At 49.0% G+C, this 24,129-nt stretch overlaps 1 protein-coding gene across 6 annotated transcripts in view; it reads left to right on the plus strand.

The window, feature by feature from the left end:
* DIP2C (disco interacting protein 2 homolog C) overlaps nt 1–24,129 on the plus strand; it is a 348,933-nt gene that overhangs the window by 174,829 nt on the left and 149,975 nt on the right. The gene's annotated exons all lie outside the window — the stretch shown is intronic.

A 24,129-nucleotide genomic window follows, 5' to 3' on the forward strand; every position in this document is an offset into this window, starting at 1 on the left:
TCCCATTAATTTCTCTCGTCAGAAAGCTTGTGTGACGATTAATATTTTAATGATGTTTTGAGAGATTTTTTCCCCAGCATCTGCATTAAAGCTGCTTTTCCTGCTTCCCTGACTAGACTACGGCCTTTAAGGTAAATGATCAGTAAGTGTTGCTGCTGGGACCTCCGTTTGGGCGGAGGGGTTTGCGCCCCACGACAGAAGATGACGCTCCTACTCTGTATTTTGCAAGCGCTCTCACAAGTCCTGCCCCGCTTGGCTTTTACTGCAGACGGGGTGCGTACTGCTCCTTGATGCTGCGGAACAGGAAGCGGGGGCTGTGGGATGCGGCAGCTCGGGCAGCGCACACCGGGGCTGGAGGGTCGACCGTGCTCTTGGTTCTGTATCCGGGCTCCTTCCGTTAGCGGGGTACAAGGCAAGGAGCCTCTGCCTGACGTCCTGGCTGGCTCCTTCCTGGGAGGGAGGAAGGGGCAGGGCCGACCTTACAGCACAGGGTTGTCATCTGGGGGTCAGAGGGGCTGGAAAGGCCGTGGCGGCCGAGGGCTGCGTCTTGGCCCTCCCACCCCCGTGCCCAGACGCCTCAGTGTGGGGACACTGTGGGGACGGGGTGAAGCAGGAGCTTGTCCCCCACTCCACCTTCTGTTTCCAAGACGTTGGAACGCCCAGCATGGGTCAGGATGCCCCGTGGGTCAGGGGTCTCAGAGGCCTCTTTCACACAGGCCGGGGGAGGTGTGCGCAGGTGCTGTCGGCTCACCGTGAGATGCTTGTTACCTCGCTCTGGACACGACCTTGTCCGGACACGACCGTGCTAGTGTTGGCGTGCGCACGCACAGCAGACGCAAGTGCTGACACACGGGGACGGGCAGAGTCGCACACACGGGAGACACACGGGCACAGCCACATGCCGGTGGCACAGTCATGTATGTGGGAGACACGTGTGTAGCCACATGTCCGTGTACTCACAGGTCTGTGTGGTGGAGGCACACACGGACGAACAGTAGACACGGGTGCACAGACGCATGGGTGTACACAAGCCCGTGGACACACCACCTGCAGAGCACACATGTATGTGCACACGCATGTGGGTACACAGACTCGTGTACACAGGCACACAGGCACACGTAGACCCAGAGACATGTCAGTGCACGGAAACACACATTTAGACACAAACATGTAGACACAGGTGTGACCTAGATACGTAGACGTGCAGACACACATGCGGACACACATGGACACACACAGGTAGACTTGCACACGTGGAGATACACACAACTGTATGCAGATGTGCAGATACGTGCAGCCGCGTGAGACATCACAACACACACGTGGACACGTGGCTACCATCATATCTCCCGTTCTCGTGGAAACTAGTCAGGTGTCCTATCTTCCATTACAGGTGGGAAGCTGGTTCGGGGCGGTGTGTGATTGTTGGTGAGACAGTGGGGGCCTCATCCAGACCGCAGGGACCCTGGCTCTGTCCGTCTCTGTTATTTCTTACCACATACAAGGGTGTAACTTGTGTCTTGTTCTAAGCTCCAGCTTTCTGTGTTAAATTTTTTACAAATTTAGATGGAACTTAAGAGCACGCACGGTCTGTTTCCTCCATTACCTCTTTCCTAACCACAGGGGTGGGGCTGGTAAACCCTGATGTTTCCCGGCCGTGGCTGAGGTGTGTTCTCCAAACCCTCCCCGCTGTTTCAGGAGACATGCCAGGTGCCGGCTGCCTCACGGTCGGTGATTCCGAGCAAACATCTCAGAGGGTTAGCAGAGTAGGAAACGGGGCTGTCTCGGCCTCAGGAGCACTTCCTTCTGCCCCTACAGGCTGCCGCCCACCGTGGGGAGTGGAGTAGCCGTGCAAGGGAAGTGTGGGGCAGGGTGGTGGTGAAGGGGGGACCAGAACCTTCCGCACGGCCCGAAGGAAACCACACCTGTCTCCATCCAGCCCGCTCGGGGCCCTACTTCGGAATCTGTTTGCTCAGGTAGCATCCCCGTGGGGACCTGCGGCGCTTGGGGTCTGACTTTCCTCTAAGAAGCCCAGCCTGGGGATGAGCTCGGTGCTCTGCCTGCTCTGGGTGAAGGAGCTCACGGCCCCGAGGGAGAGCCAGATGCGTGACCCCGCACAGTGTGTGGGCGACGCGCCTCCTCTCGTCTTCCAGAGCGTCTGCTGCTCTCGGAGTGAGGTTCGCACCTCCCGTGCCCGAGGTCCGGCTCCCTCCGCTCCACGGTCCTGTCTTTCGTGTCGCCCCCTTTCTGCAGCTGCACCGGTTTCCTGGGTGTTTCTCAAGCCCGATTGCTACGGAGCCTTTATGCTCTGATCCCGCTGCCCAGAACTTTCTTCCCTCGGACGGACCCATTGCTGGTCTCTGGTCTCTGCTCAAGGTCGCTTTTTGCACGAGCCTCCCTGACCACCCGGTTAAAGGGCGGGACATGGTGTCGCCTCGTGCAGCCCCTGTGCCTGCGCTCGGGCTCCTGGAAGTCCGTTGCAGCTGCCAGCCCCGACACTGCCCGTCGCCCCTTGTCCTGCCTGCCTGTCATCTGTCTGTCCATCCTTCCGTCTTTCTCCACCGGTGTCGTCGGTACGCCTCTCTGTCCCCCACTCTGTCCACCGTGAGGACGTGAGCCCGCAAAGGCAAGGACGTTTTTCTGTCCGTTCGTGTATCCCAAGCATCTGAAGTCCTGCCTCGTGAGTATTTTTGGAAGGAAGGAAGGTGAAGAAACGTAATACATTTGGGGAAAAGCAAGAAATTAGGGAGGATGAGCCAGATTTTAAGGTCTGTGGTGTACCGGGCCCAGGAACTTAGACTTTGTCCTGAAGGCGACAGGTGCCGCCTGAAGACTTGAGGCAAAGGCACAAGACGAGCATAGCAGGGGTTCAGGGAAGACCCTGGTGGCCACAGATCACGTGCAGGGGAGTCGGAAGGACCCCGAGGTCGAGGCACAGTGAGAAGGTGAGTCAGGGTCACTCAGATCTGACCTCCGTTCACCGGGGAGCAGCAGCAGGACGGAGGCCCAGTTGGTGTGTGTAGCTGTGAGGGCGGGAGTGTGTGTGCCGCCTGGGTGCGCGGGCCATGCGGCTGCCTGGGCGACGGAAGCCAGCTCTGCTGTAGGACTCAGGGTCCTGTCGTAGGTCCTGCTGGCCAGGACTGTGTAGGGAATGCTGTGACGGTGCTACTCCGTACAGGCTGTTGTGCTTTCTAAGACCTTGTCCTGCTCTCAACCTGGAGTCAGAAGCGACTGCTTTCTTCACGGCTGAGAGGAGCCTGTGCAGTCGCTCTTGGCCTGTGCTCGCGAACCTCGCTGGGGCTCTCGGTTTCCGCGGTCAGCACGGGTGCCCCCCGTGTTGTGGTGCCCCCTCCCCCCGCAGGAGAACTGGTGAGGACCTGGGGTCGTTATCAGCCTCGCTGGTCTCCCCCTCGAGTCTCTGCGATTTCCTGCTGTGAAAACAGGCCAGCCCTGAGTCTCCTTGATGTGCACACTCCTCTGATGTGCTGTGAGTCACTTTCCCTTCCGGCGTACGGCCACCAGTCCTCCTTGACCATGTCGTGTGGTTGCTGGACAACCTCATGTGGCCCATTGGCGTGTGCAGGGGTTGGGATCTTCTGGGCTGTCTCCCTGAGCCGGCCTGGGGGATTTCAGACTCTCAAAAGGGAAAGTGTTGTGGTCCTCGGGAGATTTCGGTTTCCACACTCCGCAGACCACTCAGCTTGCAGTAGAAAGTACTCTGGATGCTTCAGTAACCAAATTATATCAACCGAGAAGTAATTCTATTATCTCGTAGATAATTGCCCTAATTAGCAATCAATCCAATCAACCATATAGCCTCAAATTTAATCTCTCTTGGCCATACTTTTCCATTTCATTTCCAAACCCATGGCCTTGCATGGTAATGAACTCCTACTGGAATTCTTTATAATAGTGTGTACTTCTCCCCTTTTAAATAACTTTATTTGGAAACTTACATTTGATTTGGAGAGTGAATTAATGAAGAGGCATCTCGCGAGCACCTAGAAAACGTCAAACTCTGTGTTAGGCACTTAATCACTTTTACTGGATAAGTCCGAATTAGAACTTGCAGGAATTCGAGCTGTTTCTCCAGGCCCTTTCTCCCCAGCCAGAAGCCCTAGAACATGACACTGAGACCTGTGTCTTTCCTGTTCCTACCAGGACCAACCATGTCAAGGAAGAATGTTGAAATAAACGTGCAGCATATGGGGTCGTGACATGTTTAGAAAGGTTGTTTTGTCTCTTGGGCAGATGGCAGATGGCTTCAGAAAGGACATCGGGGCACCTGGGTGGCTCAGTGGGTTAAAGCCGCTGCCTTCGGCTCAGGTCGTGATCTCAGGGTCCTGGGATCGAGCCCCACATCAGGCTCTCTGCTCAGCGGGGAGCCTGCTTCCTCCTCTCTCTGCCTGCTTGTGATCTCTGTCTGTCAAATAAATAAATAAATAAAATCTTAAAAAAAAAAAAGAAGAAAGGACATCTGTGTCACCGGACCCAGTGGTGGCCTTTCCCGGGGCCTGCCCCTCCCTCCAGGTAGAATGCAACGGGGCCCAGTCTCCACCCTGGACAGCCGACTCAGACAGGCTCCAGGGACCCGGGGGACCACGAGACCTCCAGGGATGTCTGTGAGGTCAGACTGTGGAATAACACACATGATTTGCTCTGTCCGCACTCATCCTCTCGCGAAGGTACGTGGATTTCTCCCAGGCTGCCGGTCGTGGAGTTACTGCATTTAGAGGGTCGGTGCAGACAGGGATGGCGAAGTCTTGCATTTCTGAAAGTTTGTCAGTTTACTTGCTAATACAGTGAATATCAAAACATTAGTCCTAGAAACAAAAGATTTATAACACGTTCACCCATTTTTAAAAATTCCTTTTCAGCGTAAGAGTATTCATTATTTTTGCACCACACCCAGTGCTCCATGGCAATCCGCGCCCTCTCCAATACCCACCACCTGGTACCCCAACCTCCCACCCCCCGTCACTTCAAACCCCTCAGATTGTTTTTCAGAGTCCATAGTCTCTCATGGTTCACCTCCCCTTCCAATTTACTCCAACTCCCTTCTCCTCTCCATCTCCCCTTGTCCTCCATGCTATTTGTTATGCTCCACAAATAAGTGAAACCATATGATAACTGACTCTCTCTGCTTGACTGATTTCACTCAGCATAATCTCTTCCAGTCCCGTCCATGTTGCTACAAAAGTTGGGTATTCATCCTTTCTGATGGAGGCGTCATACTCCATAGTGTATATGGACCACATCTTCCTTTTTTTTTTTTTTTTTTAAAGATTTTATTTATTTATTTGACAGAGAGAAATCACAAGTAGTCGGAGAGGCAGGCAGAGAGAGAGAGGGAAGCAGGCTCCCTGCTGAGCAGAGAGCCCGATGCGGGACTCGATCCCAGGACCCTGAGATCATGACCTGAGCCGAAGGCAGCGGCTTAACCCACTGAGCCACCCAGGTGCCCTGGACCACATCTTCCTTATCCATTCGTCCGTTGAAGGGCATCTTTGTTCTTTCCACAGTTTGGCGACCGTGGCCATTGCTGCTATAAACATTGGGGTGCAGATGGCCCTTCTTTTCACGACATCTGTATCTATGGGGTAAATACTCAGTAGTGCAATTGCAAGGTCATGGGGAAGCTCTATTTAATTTCTTGAGGAATCTCCACACTGTTCTCCAAAGAGGCTGCACCAACTTGCATTCCCACCAACAGCGTAAGAGGGTTCCCCTTTCTCCACATCCTCTCCAACACCTGTTGTTTCCTGTCTTGCTAATTTTGGCCATTCACTGGTGTAAGGTGATATCTCAATGTGGTTTTAATTTGAATCTCCCTGGTGGCTAGTGATGATGAACATTTTTTCATGTGTCTGATAGCCGTTTGTATGTCTTCATTGGAGAAGTGTCTGTTCATATCTTCTGCCCATTTTTTGATATGATTATCTGTGACATGATTCTTTATATGGAAAACCCAAGACTCCACCCAAAAAACTAGAACTCATACAACAATTCAGTAACGTGGCAGGATACAAAGTCAATGTACAAAAATCAATGGCTTTCTTATACACTAACAATGAAAATACAGAAAGGGAAATTAAAGAATCGATTCCATTTACTATAGCACCAAGAACCATAAGATACCTGGGAATAAACCTAACCAAAGAGGTAAAGGATCTGTACTCGAGGAACTACAGAACACTCATGAAAGAAATCAAAGAAGACACAAAAAGATGGAAGACCATTCCCTGCTCTTGGATCGGAAGAATAAATATTGTTAAAATGTCTATACTGCCTAGAGCAATCTATACTTTTAATGCCATTCTGATCAAAATTCCACTGGTATTCTTCAAAGAGCTGGAGCAAATAATCCTAAAATTTGTATGGAATTAGAAGAGACCCCGAATCGCTAAGGAAATGTTGAAAAACAAAAATAAAAGTGGCGGCATCACGTTACCTGATTTCAAGCTTTACTACAAAGCTGTGATCACCAAGACAGCATGGTACTGGCATAAGAACAGACACATAGACCAGTGGAACAGAGTAGAGAGCCCAGATATGGACCCTCAACTCTATGGTCAATTAATCTTCGACAAAACAGGAAAAAATATACAGTGGAAAAAAGACAGTCTCTTCGATAAATGGTGCTGGGAAAACTGGGCAGCTATATGTAGAAGAATGAAACTCGACCATTCTCTTACACCATACACAAAGATAAACTCAAAATGGATAAAAGACCTCAACGAGAGACAGGAATCCATCAGAATCCTAGAGGAGAACATAGGCAGTAATCTCTTCGATATCAGCCACAGCAACTTCTTTCAAGATGTGTCTCCAAAGGCAAAGGAAACAAAAGCGAAGATGAACTTTTGGGACTTCATCAATATCAAAAGCTTCTGCACAGCAAAGGAAACAGTCAAGGAAACACAGAGGCAACCCACGGAATGGGAGAAGATATTTGCAAATGACAGTACAGACAAAAGGTTGATATCCAGGATCTATAAAGAACTTTAACCCATTTTTAACAGTCTAGAATATTCTTTGGGTCCAAGGGTTTGAGAACCACTGCTTGTAACCTGTAAAACTGAAATTTTTCTTGAAACCTGGAGACGCACTGTGCGAACTTGTATGTGTGAACCCCTCCTCGAGGCTGGTTTTGTGCTGATGATGGTTTAGGATCTGAGGTACGGTGGGGCTCAGCCGCTGGCCATGGGGCCTCAGGCCTGCTTGGCGTTCCGCACACGTGTGGTTCTGTGTTCTGGGCCTTTGCCGAGCGCTGTCGGTGAGACTGGAAAACGGAGGACACTGTGTTTGCTTCCAGAGAGTGCGCACACCTGACGGCCGTTCTTCCTCGACATTAAAGTTAACCTCCTACATGGACGGGGTTTCTCTTTCTCTGGTGCACTTGAGTTCACTGATTTCAGTATGTTTCCCGCTCTGCAGTCTGATTCTCTGAACTAAATGTTTTCATGATTTCGTGTAAATCCGAAATGACATACTCTGTGACACTGGAGGAAGAGAGGAAAGCAGTAGGTCAGACTGCTTGGTCAGCTTCCCTCCCAGTGACGGGCAGGCTGGTCCTGTCGAGCTGCGCTGCCCAGTGTGGTGGACCTTTTCAATTTAAATGAAAATTCTGTTCTTTTGCTTCACTAGCCACATTTAAGACAAGCGGCTACACACTGGGCAGTGCAGGTGTGGAAAGTTGCCACGGCAGAGACTTTTTATCCCCAGAGCCGCTCTGAAACCAAGGCTGTGGGAGACTTGGAAGAAGGCGGAAGATGCATTTGAAGACAGACTGTAAAGACCTGTTTGTTCAAAACTAATGAAAATGAACTCAGTCTTGATACTGGTTTGGTCCTTTAAACAGAAAGTGCCCTGGTAAGATTCGCATGTTGAAAATGTCCGTGTGCGGCGGTCGTGTGGGAGAGGCTGGTTGGACTGGGTGGGTTCCTGGCTGTAAGCGGGGACACATCAAGAGGCCACTGTATTGCAGGTGAAAAAACAGAGTTTGTGGGGTGCACCGAAGTAGTCCTTAGAAATTGCCAGCCTTGAAGTATTGACATGAGGTAATCAGAGATCCTGGAAACTGAAGAAACAAGGATTGAGTTTAAAAAGTCGGGAAGGGAAAATGGAGTTGAGTCCACAGGAGGGAGAAATGAGAAGTAACAGTAAAAGATGACGTAGAGGAGACAGTCTCGGCTGCACGCCACCTTGCCGCGGAGTGTGGGCTCTGTCGCATGGATCCTTACGGTGAAAAAGAAGTTTAGAAATGGAGACCAACCAGCTGAGGAGTCCAGCTGGATCCCAACCTCGATCTGTCAGCAAACTGAAGTCCCCGGGAAGACCACTGCTCCCAAACGGGGTGGGGTGGGGGGGTGATGCCAGTGGAGACTCGGACGCCCTGCTCTGGGTGTAAGGGCAGCGCCGGAAACGGGAGCCGCTGTGAGAGATGTGACGGATGGGCCCGTCAGTACACCAGGTGGGGAGCTCAGAGATGGACATCTACCTAAGGAGAGGGGGTGTCAGAGAAGGGGTCCCCGAAGACGAAAGAGAATCTGCTGTTTTTGTGATTCCTAATTGTGCTTACAGGTTAGCGGTTGTTCAGAGTAATGGGAGGAACTGCGTACCGGGTGATTCGAGCGTGAGCCTCCGAGGCACGAAGGGCAGCGGTGTTACGGGGGCGGGAGGAGCTGAGACTATTCTGTTATGAGGCATCAACGTAAGCACCAGCACTTGAAACAGTAAAAGATGAAGTGTGATCGATCTGCCCAGAAAGGAGCAGAAGGAAGATCACACACAATAGTGCGTTGGAACCAGAAAATACAGACACAGAGTGGGAGAGGAAGAATGACATAATAAATGGGCGACAGCGACACACATCACGCGCTGGTCCGGAAATACGAACCACGCTAAATCATATCACATACTAGTCCGGAAATATGAACCACGCTAAATCATATCACATACTAGTCCGGAAATACGAACCACGCTAAATGCCACTGACCTCAGTGTGCCAGTTACTCCCTCAGAGTACACTCAGGACACAGCCCACGTTACGTGGACGACAAGACAAGCACCGCACCGTGGGTTAGCAGTAGAGATGGAGTAGAGACGCTAACACCGACTTCAAAAGCTGGCACCGTCCATTACTTTCTTACAGAGAAAGGTTACCGAAGATTACGTACGATAAAGGACTTGGTTGTCTAAGAAGACGGCGTTCTTACTGGGTACGTGCCCAACAAAACGTCACAGCCCAGGAGGCAGGAGCCATCAGTCTGCAGCCGGAACTAGACGAATCCACAGTCAGAGGGGAGCGTCGGCAGCTCTGTGTCCCTGACGTACAGATCCGGGAGGCAGCGAATTAGGTGAGGACGTGGCTGACCTGAACAGTTCATCTGGGTCGCCTGAATTTAACTGACCTTTGTAGGGCATCCGTGCAGCAAGAGCAGAGTGCACATCCCCAAGCTCACACAGAGCAGTCCCCAGAACAGACCACATCCTGGGCCGGAAAACACATCCATATAGAAAGGAATAGCATAAAAATATGCCTCTCAGGGCACAGTGGGATTAACCTAAAAATCCGTGACCGATGACTGGAGAATCCCACACACGGAGAGCAGACTGCCTGCGTCTGACTAACAGACGGATCAGAGAAGCCTGAGACGTTTGTAGAATGCTTTGAACTAAAAAGAGAAAATACAAGTGACCAAAATTTGTGGGATGCGGCAAAAATAGTGCTCATGTGCAGCATCCAATGCTTCTGTTGGAAAAGAAGATCTAAAATGTGTAAGTTCCATCTTTAGGAAAAAAGCAAAGTAAATCTGAAGAAGAAAAATAAGAAAACTTAAAGGAGAAATAATGAAATTGAAAAGAAGACATCAGAAAATCAAAGAAGCCAAAAACTGGTTCTTTGAAAAGATCAGTAAATGATCAACTTCTGACCAGGTTAACTAAAAGAAAGATAAAAACCACTAATACCAGACACGAAAAACTGACCATCACTACTTATCCTATAGACCACAAAGGACAATAAAGGAATATTATAAACAACGTGTCCACATATTTGATTATGGAGATGAAGTGGACCCATTCCTTGAAACACACAATCTGTCGAGAGTCACACAAGAAGAAATAGATGATCTGTAAGGCTATGTCCATTTTAAAAATGAACCGATAGTTAATAACTTTCTAAAACAAGCACCAGGCCCAGGTGGGTTACTTCTGAATTCCACCAAACATTTAAAGAAGAGATTATATTTCTCTCTGTATTCTATCCCTGCAGACAAAAGGAGAGGGAGTGCTTCCTAAGCATTCTATGAGACCAGCATTAACCTGATACCAAAACTAGACAAAAGCATTACAAGAAAGAAAAACTTTAGGCTACTATTTCTCATGAACCTAGGTTTTAAAAATTTCTCAGCAAAATAGCAAATCAAATGCAATAGTGTATAAAAATTACACAGCATGACCAAGTGAAACTTATTCCAGGTATGCAAGGCTGGTCTAACATTCAAAAATCAATGAATGCGATTCATCATGTCAGCAAACCAAAGAAGACAACTCGTATGACCTACAACACATACAGAAGCAGCATTTGACAAAATCTAACACCTGTTCATGGTTAAAAACTCTCCATAAACTAAGAATAAAGGGGAACTTCCTTGATTTGATAAAGAACATCTTTAAAAACTTCTACTTAACATCACACTTAGTGGTAAGAAACTAAATGATTTACCACCAAGATCAGGAGCAAGGCAAGGAGGTCCCCTCTTGCCGCTTCTTTTCAACATTGTACTGGAAGTCCTAGCTAATACAGTAGGACAGTAAAAGGAAATCAAAAGTATACAGATTTGGAAGGAAGAATTAAAAGTATTCACAAATGATGTGATTATCTATGTTGGAAATCCCAAGATTCAAAAAATCAAAGTATTAAGTGATTATAACAAGGGCTAACATACGAAAACCAGTCACTTTCCTATATGCCAGCAACAAACAGTTGGAATTTGAAATTGTCATTTACAATGTCATTTGCAACCCACACCCCCGAAATGAAATACTTAGAACTCTAAAAAAACAGCAATATATAAGGCTTATATGAGGAAAATGATTAAGGTGACAAGTCACATGAAGTAAAGAAACAGAGAGTCCACATACCTGGATAGGAGGGCTCATTACTGTTGAGGTGTTTGTTCTTCCCAGTTTGGTCTATCGGTCAAACAATCCCTGCAAGTTGTTTTGTGAATATCAACAAGTCAGTTCCGAAGTTTGTATGGAAAGTTGGAAGATCACAGATAGCCACCACAGTAGAGAGCAAAGTTGAGGACTGGTGATGTTCAACCACAAGACTTAATATAAAATTCGGGATAGTACAGACAGATACCGGTGAGACAATAGTCATATAGATCAGTGTATCACAGGAGATAGCTCAGAAACAGGCCCACAAATACAGTCAATATTACAAGTGAAGACAACCCAGTAGAGAAATGATAGTCTTCTCAACACATGGCACCAGAATAACTGAATGTAGACACGGATCTTAAACATCTTAAACCTTTCACAAAAACTAACCCAGAATGCATCATAGATCCAGGGCCCCTGGGTGGCTCCGTCAGTTAAGCATCTGACTCTTGATTTTGGCTGAGGTCATGATCTCAGGGCTTTGGGATCGAGCCCCCTGTTGGGAGTCTTCCTGTTCCTCTCTTGCTGTAGCAAATAGAATCTTTTTAAAAATGCATCATAGACCCAAAAGCAAACAAAAACTATAAAATTTCCAGAAGAAAGCATAGGAGAAATATAGGTGACCTTGGATTCCTGATGACTCTTTAGCTACAATGCCAAGCGCATAACGCATGAAAGAAGAGGTTGGTCAGTCTGTCTTCGTTAGAACGAGAGCTGTGTGCTCTGCAAGAGACAGAGTAAAAAAGGTAAGCCACAGACTAGAAGAAGAACCTTTGCAGAACACATTTCTGATTAAAAATAAAAAAAGAAACTACTATCCGGGATATACAAAAACCCCGTCACACCACGAGTAAGAAAACCCATTAAGAAGTGTTCAGAAGATCTGAACTGACACCTTCCCAAAGAAGGTACACGGACAACAAACACACGGAGGAAAAGGCGTGGAACACTGTATGTCACTAGAGGAGTGCAGGTTAAAATGACAGTGAGGTGCGCTATTAGCATGGCAAAAAGTCAGGACTCTGACATCTGATGCCAGCGGCGAGGTGGAGCCAGCGGAGCTCTCCCTCACTGGCGGGAGCACGGAGTGCTGCAGCCACCCAGGAGGACAGCTGGTGGTTTCTTACCAAAAGTACTGGAGCCATACCTCCAGCAGTTGTGTCCCTCAGTGTCGACCCACCTGAGCCGGAAGAGTATCTGTAGAAGAATCTGCACGTGCGTGTTCGTAGCAGCTCAGTCATTCCCGAGATGCCCGTTAGCAACTGAGTGCATGAACATATTGTGCGGATATTATTTAATTCATTATTTAATGCTAAAAAGAAATGAACTCTCAAGCCTCCAAAAGTCATGAAGGAACTTTAAATCCATATTACAAAGTCTAAGAAGCCGATTTGAGAAGGCTCCATACTGTGTGACCCCAAATACAGGACATTCTAGAAAAGACAGAAATAGTGAGTCAGTAACGATCAGCAGCTAGCAAGTGCTCAGCGGGAGGCAGGGAGGGAGGGATAGGTGGTCCAGAGCACTTTTAGGACAGTGAATCTGTTTAATATGACACTGTGGTCACATAGACATGTCGTTCCGCATTTGTTAAAGCCATAAAACGTACATACCAAGACTGAACCCTAATGGTAACTGCATATTAGTTAATAATGTGCCAACGTTTCTCATCAGTTGTACCCCACTGACATAGTACGTCTGTAGAGGGCGAAAGTGTGTGTGTGTGTGTGTGTGTGTGTGTGTCTGTGTGTAGGAGAGTGGGTCACGGGAGTCATGATGCCCTTCCCCCTCCGTTTTGCCATAAACCTAAAATTGCCCTAAACATAAAAATCCATTAATTGAAAAATGAAATAAAGGGTGATGATAAAGTTTAGAGGATCAAGAAAGACAAACATGACTTTTGGAAGCTATTAATACTGAAAACCGCGCAGTCAGAATGACGAAAGACAGCAGTAAATGGTGCGAGGAATTAAAACTGGGACGCGCTTCTGCACACGCGCCAGAGGGAAGAAGGACAGGGCAGTGTGGATAACCCCGACCGCAAATTCGACAACTTGATTAAATGGACAATTTCCCAATATAAAAGCTCAAAAAGAAATGAAAGCCTTGAGTAGTCCTATGGCCACTAACTGAAAGGAAGCAGTTGCTGGAAATCACAAAACACAGCAGGCTCAGAACGCTTGGCATTTAAGTTATTCCTAGCTTCCAAGCGGTTAATGTTGGGGTCTACACCAACCGTTTCAGAGAGCAGGAAGAGAAGAGGAGGGACCCTTTCCAGCTGGTTCTAGCACAGACGCCTGCGTCGTGACGGGTGCGGTGATAGGAAGGGGAAAGTCGCAGGGTGTCGTCGACATAGAAGCGTCAGGGCAATCTCTGGATTTTTAAAAAAAACTTTTTTTAAAGCTTTTATTTATTTATTTGACAGAGATCACAAGTCGGCAGAAGGGCAGGCGGAGAGAGAGAGGGAAGCAGGCTCCCCGCTGAGCAGAGAGCCCAACGCGGGGCTCGATCCCAGGACCCTGAGATCATGACCTGAGCTGAAGGCAGAGGCTTAACCCACTGAGCCACCCAGGCGCCCTAATCTCTAGATTTTTAGAAATGATGAGGGTTTAGTGTAATGGCTGAATATAATCTAAACAAAATCCTACATCTACATATTAACAAACAAGAAGATGTGACTTAAGAAGTTGTGTATACGGTAGATTTTAACATGTTTCAAATTAAATGACCTTTTCAGTCACATTGAATATTTCTGTTGTTTTGTGGGGATCTTACTACTTTTCTTAACAAATTTTCCCAGTAAGTAATGTGTGAAGATTCTATAAATGAAAACAAAACAGAAAAACCCCAGCATCTTATAAAGAACCGAATGAAAACTGAAACCAAAGATGTGCGAGACTTCTGTGGTGAGTGACCAAGACGGAAGTGGTTGAAGAGAGCCGTAGGAGCGGGTGCGCCGTGCGCCGGAGGGAGTCGTGATCACAGAGACGTCAGGGCTGCCGCATTCAGTTCCAGTAAAAACGCCCATGGGGACCTCGGGAGTCTCAGCAGACTGGGATTTGGGTGGAAAATCAGGGCCAGGGCCAGGCCCGAGGTAAGAGAACAGTGGAGCCACCGTGGACGTGCCCAGGCAGATGCCAGCATTTTCTCCTTCTCGGAAGCCGGCCAGACAGATGATCGCACACACTTGTGTTTAGTGACGTTCGAGCAAGGGGGGACCTGGTGTTTGCCGGGAGCAGTCCTCACCCTGACGCGGTCGACCTTCACTCCCGCACTCGCTTCATACCGGGCACCGTCTGACAGGCTTCTGGGTGGCTTGTGTCACCTCCGGCACGACGCCAGAGCGTCGCAGCCTCGGTTCACATCAACAAGGTCATCGGCCTCTGTTTTTCTGATCAACTTCGGGTGTTTTTCCTGGATCCATTACAGCCGTTATGAAGTTTTATCTCCCGTGTCGTTCACTAAGGACAAAAGCATTAGTTGAAAGTGTTAAACGCGGGTGAGTTTATGATGGAAAGAAACAGTTCATCCTGGAGCAGAGCCTGGCACAGTGGAGTTTGGGACGCGTTCGGTTAGGGTTTGGATAGTGACATTGTCCGTTCCTCGTCGGAAATGACTCGGCAGAGGACAGGGCACCGAGTACCCCTGAGAGGCTCGGTGCACACTGCTGAGCGGCGCGCCGTGCGCTGGAGCCCCCTTCTGTGCACGGTCCCCCCACCCCACGGGCTCCTGGACTCCGTGTCCGCTGAGGTTGTGCAGGGAGCTGTGGCCCCCAGGCCTGCGAGGAGCCAGCGTGCCCGGGGATAGCCTGGCCCTTCGAGCTGTGGCGGTGGGCACGCTGGCTGGAGACGCACTTTGCCCGCCACCCCTGCATTCTTGCTTTTTTTACCCAGCGCCCCACTCCTCTGCCTCCAGGTGCCTGTTCCACGCAGTGAGCGGACCGCTCGACCCCGGAGGAGATGCATGTGGCCGTCTGCAGGGAGGGAGGCAGCGGTGCCGTGGTCAGAGCGAGGCTTGCCCCCCCTTGGCTTGGTGGTGCGGGTTTGGGGTCTCCCGCCCCCGACGTTCATCTGGAGCAGCAGCGGACGGAGACAGGGGTGCTACTGGGGGCCAGGCTCCGCCCCAGGGTCCGGACTCCTCCTCCAGTCCCAGAGCCACCCCTGTGCATGGGGCTGCTCCCTGTTCCTTGTTTCCACCTGGTGAACACAGGGCACAGACGGGTTCCGTAGCGTGCCCGAGCCCACTGGAGGAGCTGGGTTGTAGACCAGGCCGTCGGGCTCCGGAACCGCGGTCTCTCGTGCCCCGCTGCTGTGACACCAGCGAGTGTCCTTGCAGACTCTGTCGTGGGTCAGTCCACTGTTGGTCTGAAGTCCCTTCAGCGCCGGCATCCATGTCACGGCGCGGGGCGGGGTGGGGGGCGCCGAGGACTCCACAGCTGGGGTGAGGGGTGGGTGGAGGGGTTTGACAGCAGCATGAAGTGAAGGGGGCACCCATCCATTTTTCTTAGGGTTCAGACCCACAGATGTGCACAGACACGCCCTTCCTCTGAGGGTGAACCAGTCCTCATCATTCGTGTTTGTTCTCTGAGTGCCCCAGTGCTTTGTGGTACCGCAGGATGCAGGTTTCTTCCAGGGGACTGACCGCGCCGGCCGCTGAAGGAAACCAAGGGGAAGCAGAGTTTTCTGGAGCTGGTTATTGGGGTCTTCCTGTCCCAGGGCCTCCCTGAGTCTTGGGGAAGGGACTTTTCTCTTGTGTCGGAGCATAGACCTATGACCTTCGGGGGCAGCCTGGGGGTTGCAGGGGGAGCAGGTCCTGGGTCCCCAGGCCACAGGCAGGGCAGGCGTGTGCCTCGCGGAAACACGAGCTCGTGACGGTGTTGCTTCGAGGACTGTAGCTGCCCCTGCACCGGGACGAGGTAGATCCGACCACAGTCGGGCTCCTCTGGGCCTTTCTGTTAGCACACACCTGTTGTGCCAAGGCCACTGTTTGACAGTATCGATCACAGTGACCGTCCTTAACGAGTGTCTGCCACGGGACGGGCAGCTGGGGCCTGCTTCATGTCTTGTGTCCTGCGTAATTGTCTCATTAACTATCATTTTTTCCATTTTACACGGGATCAGAGTGGGGATTACATAACTGGCCGCGTACTTCACAACCAGGAAGTGGCCAAGCCGGGATTCTGATCCCAGAGCCCGGACCCCACATCGGCGTTCAGTCGGGTTCCCAGAAGCGTGGGGACAGCTCCTGTTTCCCCAGTTGCTGTGGCTGCCCAGAAGGCAGGCTGTCCGCTCGTGGCACTAACGGGGAAGAAAAACTTGGAACTTTCTTTGAGGAAACAGCAGGTGGAGAAACCGTGAGAAGCTGCAGAGTAGGGTCAGGCTGCCTTCCCGTCCGCATGGCAGCAGGGAGCGGAGCGCATGGGCTGAGCCAGCGTCCTCAGGGGTGACGCTGGGACGAGGCGTTTGCGGCAGGTGGAGCCGGTCAGGAACTCGACAGTTCTACGCGGAGACAGTGCGTTAGCGAGCTCTGCTGGACGCTTCACCCGCGCCGGCCCAACACGAGACGCGCCGCATGCTGCGCCAGCACGAGCGATCCGTGCGCTCACGGCCGCCCTGCCCTCGACGGAAGGACGCCTCCTGGACGCGAGCAGGAAACCTGGAAGGGAGCCTGAACCGAGGACGCACAGTTAGGAAGGAGGAGCAGCTTCGCTTCGTTTCGCTGTTTCTGAACGTGCCGGATGGGCCGTTGCCAACGGCCTCCTCCTTCTCGGGGAGGAGCGGGTCTGGGCCCTCGCACGCCTTTCCTTCGCCAGCTGCGTTCGTAGCGGCTGTGGGGGTGTTTCCTGGAGGTGGTTTTCCTGCGGGTTCCTGGGCACTTGCCCCCTTGGGCACATCCCCTTGGACGGTTTTGCAGGAAACCCTCCCATGAGGCTCCCCGTCAGCTTCGGGGCATCCTAGTGCCCCACGTTGGGCTCCGACAGCGTCCACGTCTCTGCCGTCTTGCTGCACCCCGCCAAGTCCGCTCTCCCCAGCTCTTGACCCTGCGTGTTCACGATCTCCTGGCTCCTCGCAGTTCGTAGCCTAAAACCCAGACCAATCCTACCAGAGCTCACAAAACTAAAAAAACTCCCATCTCCTATGTTCCCAGTTTGCCCTGTCCCTGTGGCCCGGGACACAGTGCCCACCGTGCCCTGAGCAGTGTCCAGGCCTTCCCTGGGGCGCCCATTGGCATTGGCCTGTGAAGAAGGAGGATTTGTCCCTTGCCCTCCGGCCAGTGGCCTCTCCGCTGCCCCTTGCCTGCAGGCTGGGAAACGTGCAGAAGTTGTGCCTGGGGTTACGTTGGTGGTTCTCTTCCTGGCCCCAAGCCCAGAGTGCTCCCAGCGCCGGGGAGGGGAGATGCACGGGGATGCGGGTCTTTCTGTCCCCTACAGATCACCGTATTTCAAGACGTTTTTCCAAACAGTTCTGGTCACTCTGGGCGGGGGGTGGTGGCTGTTCAGCGTTCTAGGTACTAGGCTAGGATACTAGGGGTTATGTGAGGAGCGGGGATTGAACCCTGCAACGTCCTAACACCAGGAAGTCACGTCTTACTGGACAGGGCAGGGGCTGGGAACCCTGTTTGGGGCCATTACAGGGCCTGTGCCGGAACGCGACATCAGTTCAGGGGCCTTCATCTCCGTCTACGTCTTGGCCTCGGTTCCTTTAGGCTGGATCGGCTCCGCGCCACAGGGCCGGGGATGACGCCGGAGCGCCGTTCGGGGAGGTGCTGTCCTGCCAGATCGCTGAGCATTGCTGTCCCGTGTGTCATATGCTGGAATCTTCCAGGCATCCTGATACGTATTTTTAAATGTTTGTCACCGTTGTTTTGTCCGTAACAGAGAACACAGGGTTGCCTTTTGAAAATAAGCAAATGGTACGTGTTGTTCAGTTTGGCTGTAAATAAGTAGCGGCTTCGTGAGTTACAGCAGACTTTTATTTTGACTCATGGTCAGCTGTAGCTCAACTCGCGCTTCCGTCCTGGGGCCGGGGCCCGGCTGGGCGTGCTGGTCGCTGTGTGACGGCAAATAGTCCACTTCTCTTTTCTCTCCGTTGTGTGACAAAATTCAGCAGGCTTGCATGTAGTGCTAGCCGTTTTTAAAACGTCTTTTACTTTATGGGAAAAAATACACAATTTCAAAATGTACCTTAGTATTGGTCTTTACTAAGTGGATCATTTTATGTTAAAACAGGATTTTTATTGGATTTCTAAAGTAATTTATCCTCAGAGCAAAAACCTTAGCAGATATCAAGAAGAGTGAACAAAGATCAATACTGTATAATTTCATTATTCTGAAATGACCGGTTGTTTTAAGATTTGTTTTTTTTTTAGAGAGACAAGGAGCACACAAGTGGGGCTGGGGGAAGGGACGGGGGAGAGTCTGTCAAGCGGCCTGCCTGCGGGGCACAGAGCTGGCGTGGGGCTCAACCCCACGACCCACGAGGTCATGACCTGAGCCGGAATCCGGAGTCCGAGCCACCCAGGCGCCCCCCACTGCTGTTCGTGTTTTGGTGTGGTTCATTCAGTTGTTAAAATGTAAAATGACTGTAAATACAAGAACTGTAATTATATAAAGAGAAGATCCTGAAACCAGCACAGAGCAGATCCCATGAAAGGAAACAGCAACGTGCGGCGGCGTCCAAGGGATGAGTTAAAAAGTGTCAGCACGAGAGTCCGTGGCGCCGGAGCATACGTTTTAACGAAGGAGGGGTGTTTTCAGGTCTGGCGGTGGGCGCTGGGTTGGCCAGATACCCCTGCCAAGACCCAGAGCCCTCCCCCGTCCCCCGTGTTTGCTGTTGAGGGTGCTGCGCTTTGGGAGGTGCTGGAGACTGAAAGTGGTCGGAGGGACAAGGACTCTGCCCCGGACACTAGAACTGAACCGGGGAGAGGGTCGGCAGCGCTGTTGCCAAGGGCAGAGTCTCAGTCCACACGGGACCTGCGGCCGCTGACATCCAGGCTCTCTGGCCAGGCTGTCCCAACGCACAGGTGCGTCCAGCAGCCCTGAGCTGGGATGCGTAGGCTCTCAGGCACGAGATACATAGGATCTCATAGCATCTCGGGCTAAAAGGAAAGACCCGTAGCTGGAATTCATATGAAGGAATGGAGTTAGTATTTTTTTTCTAAATTTCATTTAAGTAGTTATTTGCTTTGCAAAGTCCTTTCAGTGTGATGGAGTCTTGTCTTTTGTTGCCTTTGCCTGAGGAGACGGATCCAAAACATGTTGCTTGGGAGCTTAGTGCCTATGTTTTCTTTTAGGATTTTAATGGTTTCAGGTCTTATGTGCAAGTCTTTAATCCATTTTAGCTGATTTTGTGTATGGTGTGAGTCACTGGTGCGGTTTCATGCTTCTGCTCGTGGCCGTCCAGTTTCCCCTGCGCTGTTTCTTGAAAAGGCTGTCTCTTCCCTGTTGCGGTAGACTAATGACCGCGAAGTCGAGGGTTTGCTTCTGGCTCGCTGTTCTCTTCCACGGATGCATGTACCTGTTTTCGTGCTGACGTACTGCTTTCATGACGCTGTGTGGTGTCGTTTGAAATCTGGGAGCATGAAGCCTCCAGGTTTATTCTTTCTCAGCATGGCGTTTCTGCCCACCATCGTTTGCAGTTCCATACAAATTTTAGGATTTAGTGTCTAGTTTTGTGAGAAATGTCCGGGAAAGAGGTAAAGGAAAAATTATGTTTTGTGGTGGTAGTTCTAAATGCCGTTGTAGAATACATGATGAAAACAGCACAAACCATGGGGATGGGTGGAATTCTGCGGCAAGTGTTTTGTGCTGTTTCGTTTGTTTTGTTTCACCAAACGGCCCAGTATTAACCCTAAGTAGACTGTGTTAAGGAAACATGCTGCAGTTCATGGGCGCCCGGGTGGCTCAGTCGGTCAAGCATCTGTCTTCGGCTCAGGTCATGATCCCAGGGTCCTGGGATCGAGTCCTGTGTCAGGCTCCATGGGGAGCCAGCTTCCCCCTCTGCCTCCCTCCCTGTCTGTCGTGAGTAAATAAATAAAATCTTAAAACAAATGTTGCAATTCCTATGCCAGCCACACATTAAACACAATGTGTGACGATCCGGTTAAGGATGTGACAAGGGACCTAAGAGGGACACGAAAGGAAAACTTGATTAGCCGAGGGTAGAAAGGAGAGGGGACACAGAAGCTAACAACTCGGGGCACCAGGGGTGCTCAGCCAGTTAAGCTCAGGTCTTGATTGGTTAAGATCAGGTCACGAGCCCAGGGTCCTGGGATCGAGCTCCGCCTTGGGCTCCGTGCGGAGTCTGCTTCTCTCTCTCCCTCTGCCGCTCCCCTGCCGGTCTTCTTTCTCTCATTCTCTCTATTTATTCTACTTATTCTCTGCGAAGTGAATAAATAAAAATCTTTAAAAAGATCTTAAGATACCAAGTATCAAAATTTGTGGAAAGGAACTAAAGCAATGTATAGAGGGAACTATACCCCTGTAAATACCTATGTCAGAAGGAAGAAAGGTTAAAATCAGTGATCTGGGTTTCCACCTTCGGGTTAGAAATTGAAAATTAAGCCGAAATAAGTAGAAGGAAAGAAATAATAAATTAATAGCAGAACGCAATGAAGTAGAAGGAAAAGAGTAGATTGTTTCTAGGAAGATCAAGGAAAAGGGAAGAAATAGAAGCAGTATCACAAATGGGTAAGTGCGTGTTACAAGTAGATGCTAAAAGGAGGGTAAGAATATCACAAAACATCGATGCCAGCGACTTTCACAAGGGCCACATGGCAAAATGGATAAAGTTCTTGAAAAACACAACAAACCAACAAAAGACATAGAAATTCTGAATAGCATTTTATCTAGCAAAGAAATAGAATTAATTACCAAGCATCTTCCCTTCAAGAGAATCCAGGCCCAGATGGTTTCCCTGGTGAATTCTGTTCTGTGCGGAGGGGAGAATCTGTAAATCGCGACCCGCTCTGCGGGGGACAGAAGACAACACGGCGAGCAGCGCGCAGACAGAGCCACACCTGTGGCGCGCGGTGCTGGAGATTCGTTCTCCCGTCCGTGAGCGCGGACCGTCTTTCCTTTTGTTGGCGTCATCTTCAGTTTCCTTGTGTTATAGTTTTCAGTGTACAGGTCTTTTACCTCCTTACGTTTATTTTTGGGTATTTTTTTGTTTTTGGTGCATCTACAAACAGGCTTGTTTTCTTAATTTCTTTTTGCACCTTCATTACTAGTGTATGGATATGCAACGGATTTCCGTATATTGATTCTGTATCCTCTGACCTTACTACTATCATCTGTAAGTTCTTGTAGGTTTTTGGTGGAGTCTGTGGTTTTCTGTATGTTGTGTTGTGTCGTCTCTACATACTGAAAGTTTCACTTCTTCCTTACCAGTTCGGATGGCTTAATTGTCTTGTCTTGTCTGATTGCCCTGGCTACGGATTCCAGTGCTGCGTTGAATAAAAGTGCTCAGAGTGGACATCCCTGTCGTGTTCCTGACCAAGGGAAAAGCTTAGTTTTTCCCCATTGAGTATGATGTTCGCTGTGGGTTTTTCATATATGGCTTTTATTATGTGGAGATGTTTCCCTTAAACCTCCTTTGTTGGGGGGTTTTATCCTAAGTGGATGTGGTACTTTATCGAGTGCTTTTTCTGCATCTGTTGAGAGGACATATGGTCTCTGTTCTTTATCTTGTTGAAGCACGATGTAGCCCATACGGTGAACGTTGAACCACCCTTGCATCCTGGGAATAAATCTCACTTGATCGTGGTGGATGATTTTTTTAATGTGTTGTTGGATTTAGTTTGCTTGTATTTTGTTGAGGATTTTTGCATCTGTGTTCATCAGAGATATTGTCCGATAGTTTTCCCTTTTTGTAGTATATTTTGTCTGCTATCAGGGTAAGGCTGGCTTCCCAGAATGAGTTTGGAAGTTTTCCCTCTTTCGTTTTTGGGAATACTTTGAGAAGAATAAGCATTCTGCTTTAAATCTTTGTTAGCATTCACCTTTGAAGCCGTTTGTCCTGGATTTTGTTTGTTGGGAGATTTTTGATTACTGATTCAGTTTCATTGCTAGTAATTGGTCTGTTCAAACTTTTCTGTTAATTCCTTACTCAGTTCCAGGAGATGATTTGTTTCTAGGAACTTCACTAGTCTAGGTTATCCAGTTTGATGTTGTATGATATTTAAGATATTCTCTCACAACCCTTTGTATTGCTTTGGTGTTGGTTGTTATTTCTCCTCTTTCTTTACTGATTTTGTCCTATTCCTCTCTCTTTCGAGTAATTCTGTCAATTTAGTAATTCTGTCAACTGTCAATTTTTTTGATCTTTTCAAAGAACCAGGTCCTGGTTTCATTGATCTGTTCTATCATTCTCTTAGTCTCTGTTTCACTTATTTCTTCTCTAAACTTTATTATTTCCTTCCTTCTTTTGGCTTTTAGGGTTTGTTTGTTCTTTTTCTAGCTCCTTTAGGTATAAGGTTGGGTTGTTTATTTGAGAAATTTCTTGCTTCTTTTTGTAGTCCTGTATTATTATAATCCTCCCTCTTAGAACTGCTTCTGTGGCATCCCAGAGAATTTGAACCGTTGTGCTTTCATTTTCTTTTTTTTTATGACTTTTTTTTTTAAGATTTTATTTATTTGACAGAGAGAGAGAGATCACAAGTAGGCAGAGCAGCAGGCAGAGAGAGAGAGGAGGAAGCAGGCTTCCTGCTAAGCAGAGAGCCCGATGCGGGCTCGATCCCAGGACCCTGAGATCATGACCTGAGCTGAAGGCAGAAGCTTAACCCACTGAGCCACCCAGGCACCCCTGTGCTTTCATTTTCCTTTGTCTCCATGTATTTTTTTATTTCCTCTTCAATGTCTTGGTTGACCTATTCATCGTTTAATAGCATTTTTTAAAATATCCATTTGTTTGTATCCTTTTGTGAGAAAAGACATGTGATAGGAAGCACTTCAATCTTTGAATATTTTGAGACTTTTTGGCCTAACAGGTGATGTCGTGTGGAGAATGCTCCATGTGCATGTGAAAGGAATGTATATTCTGCTGCTTTGGGATAGAACGTTCTGAGCATATCTGCTAATTCCAGCTGGTCCAGTGTGTCATTCAAAGCCACTGTTTCCTTCTTGATTTTCCCTTTGGTGACCCACTCACTGAGGTAAGACGGGGTCTTAAAGTCCCCTACTCCTGTTGTAAGACAGTCATTTCTTCATTTGTTTGTTCATAGCTGCTTTATGTGTTTGGGCTCTCCCGTGTTGGGCACATAGTCACAATTGTTATGTCTTTTTGTTCACTGTTGCCTTTATGAACACGTAGTGTTCTTGTCTTTTCAATTGTTGTAGCCTTTTTTTTTAGGTCTGTTTTGTTGAAGTATTGTTCCCTCAGCTTTCTTTTCACTTGCATTTGCAGAAATGTTTCTCCAGCCTTCACTTTTGACCCGTAGTCTTTAGGTCTGAGGTGACTCTCTTGTAGGCGGCATGATGTGGGTCTTGTTTTCTTATCCATTCCGTCATGCTGTGTTTTGATTGATAACCAGTTAGCTCCTTGACAGCCGAAGCAATTACAGAGAAGTATGTGCCATTGTCATTTTGTTGCTTGTTTTACAGTTGGCTTATGGTTCTTCTTTGATCCTTTCCCTTTTTCTCTCCTGTCTTGTTGTTTGACTCTGTGTGTGTGTGTGTGTGTGTGTGTGTGTGTGATATCCTTGGATTCCTTCTTTTTGTTTTTTGCCTGTCTATTAGCAGTTTTTGATTTGTAGTTACCATCAGGTTTATACATAACATCCTGTGCATATAGCAGTCTGCGTTAAGTTGATGGTTGCTTAAATTTGAACCCATTCTAGAAGCACTGAATCTTTACTGCCCACCATGTTTTATGAATGTGATGTCATACTTTATATCCTTTTGTGAATCCCTTGACCGACCTATTTTATAGACATATTTGATTTTCCTGCTTTTGTGCTTTA

This window comes from Mustela erminea, chromosome 6 (assembly GCF_009829155.1).
Source record: "Mustela erminea isolate mMusErm1 chromosome 6, mMusErm1.Pri, whole genome shotgun sequence".
Classification (NCBI taxonomy): Eukaryota; Metazoa; Chordata; class Mammalia; order Carnivora; family Mustelidae; genus Mustela; species Mustela erminea.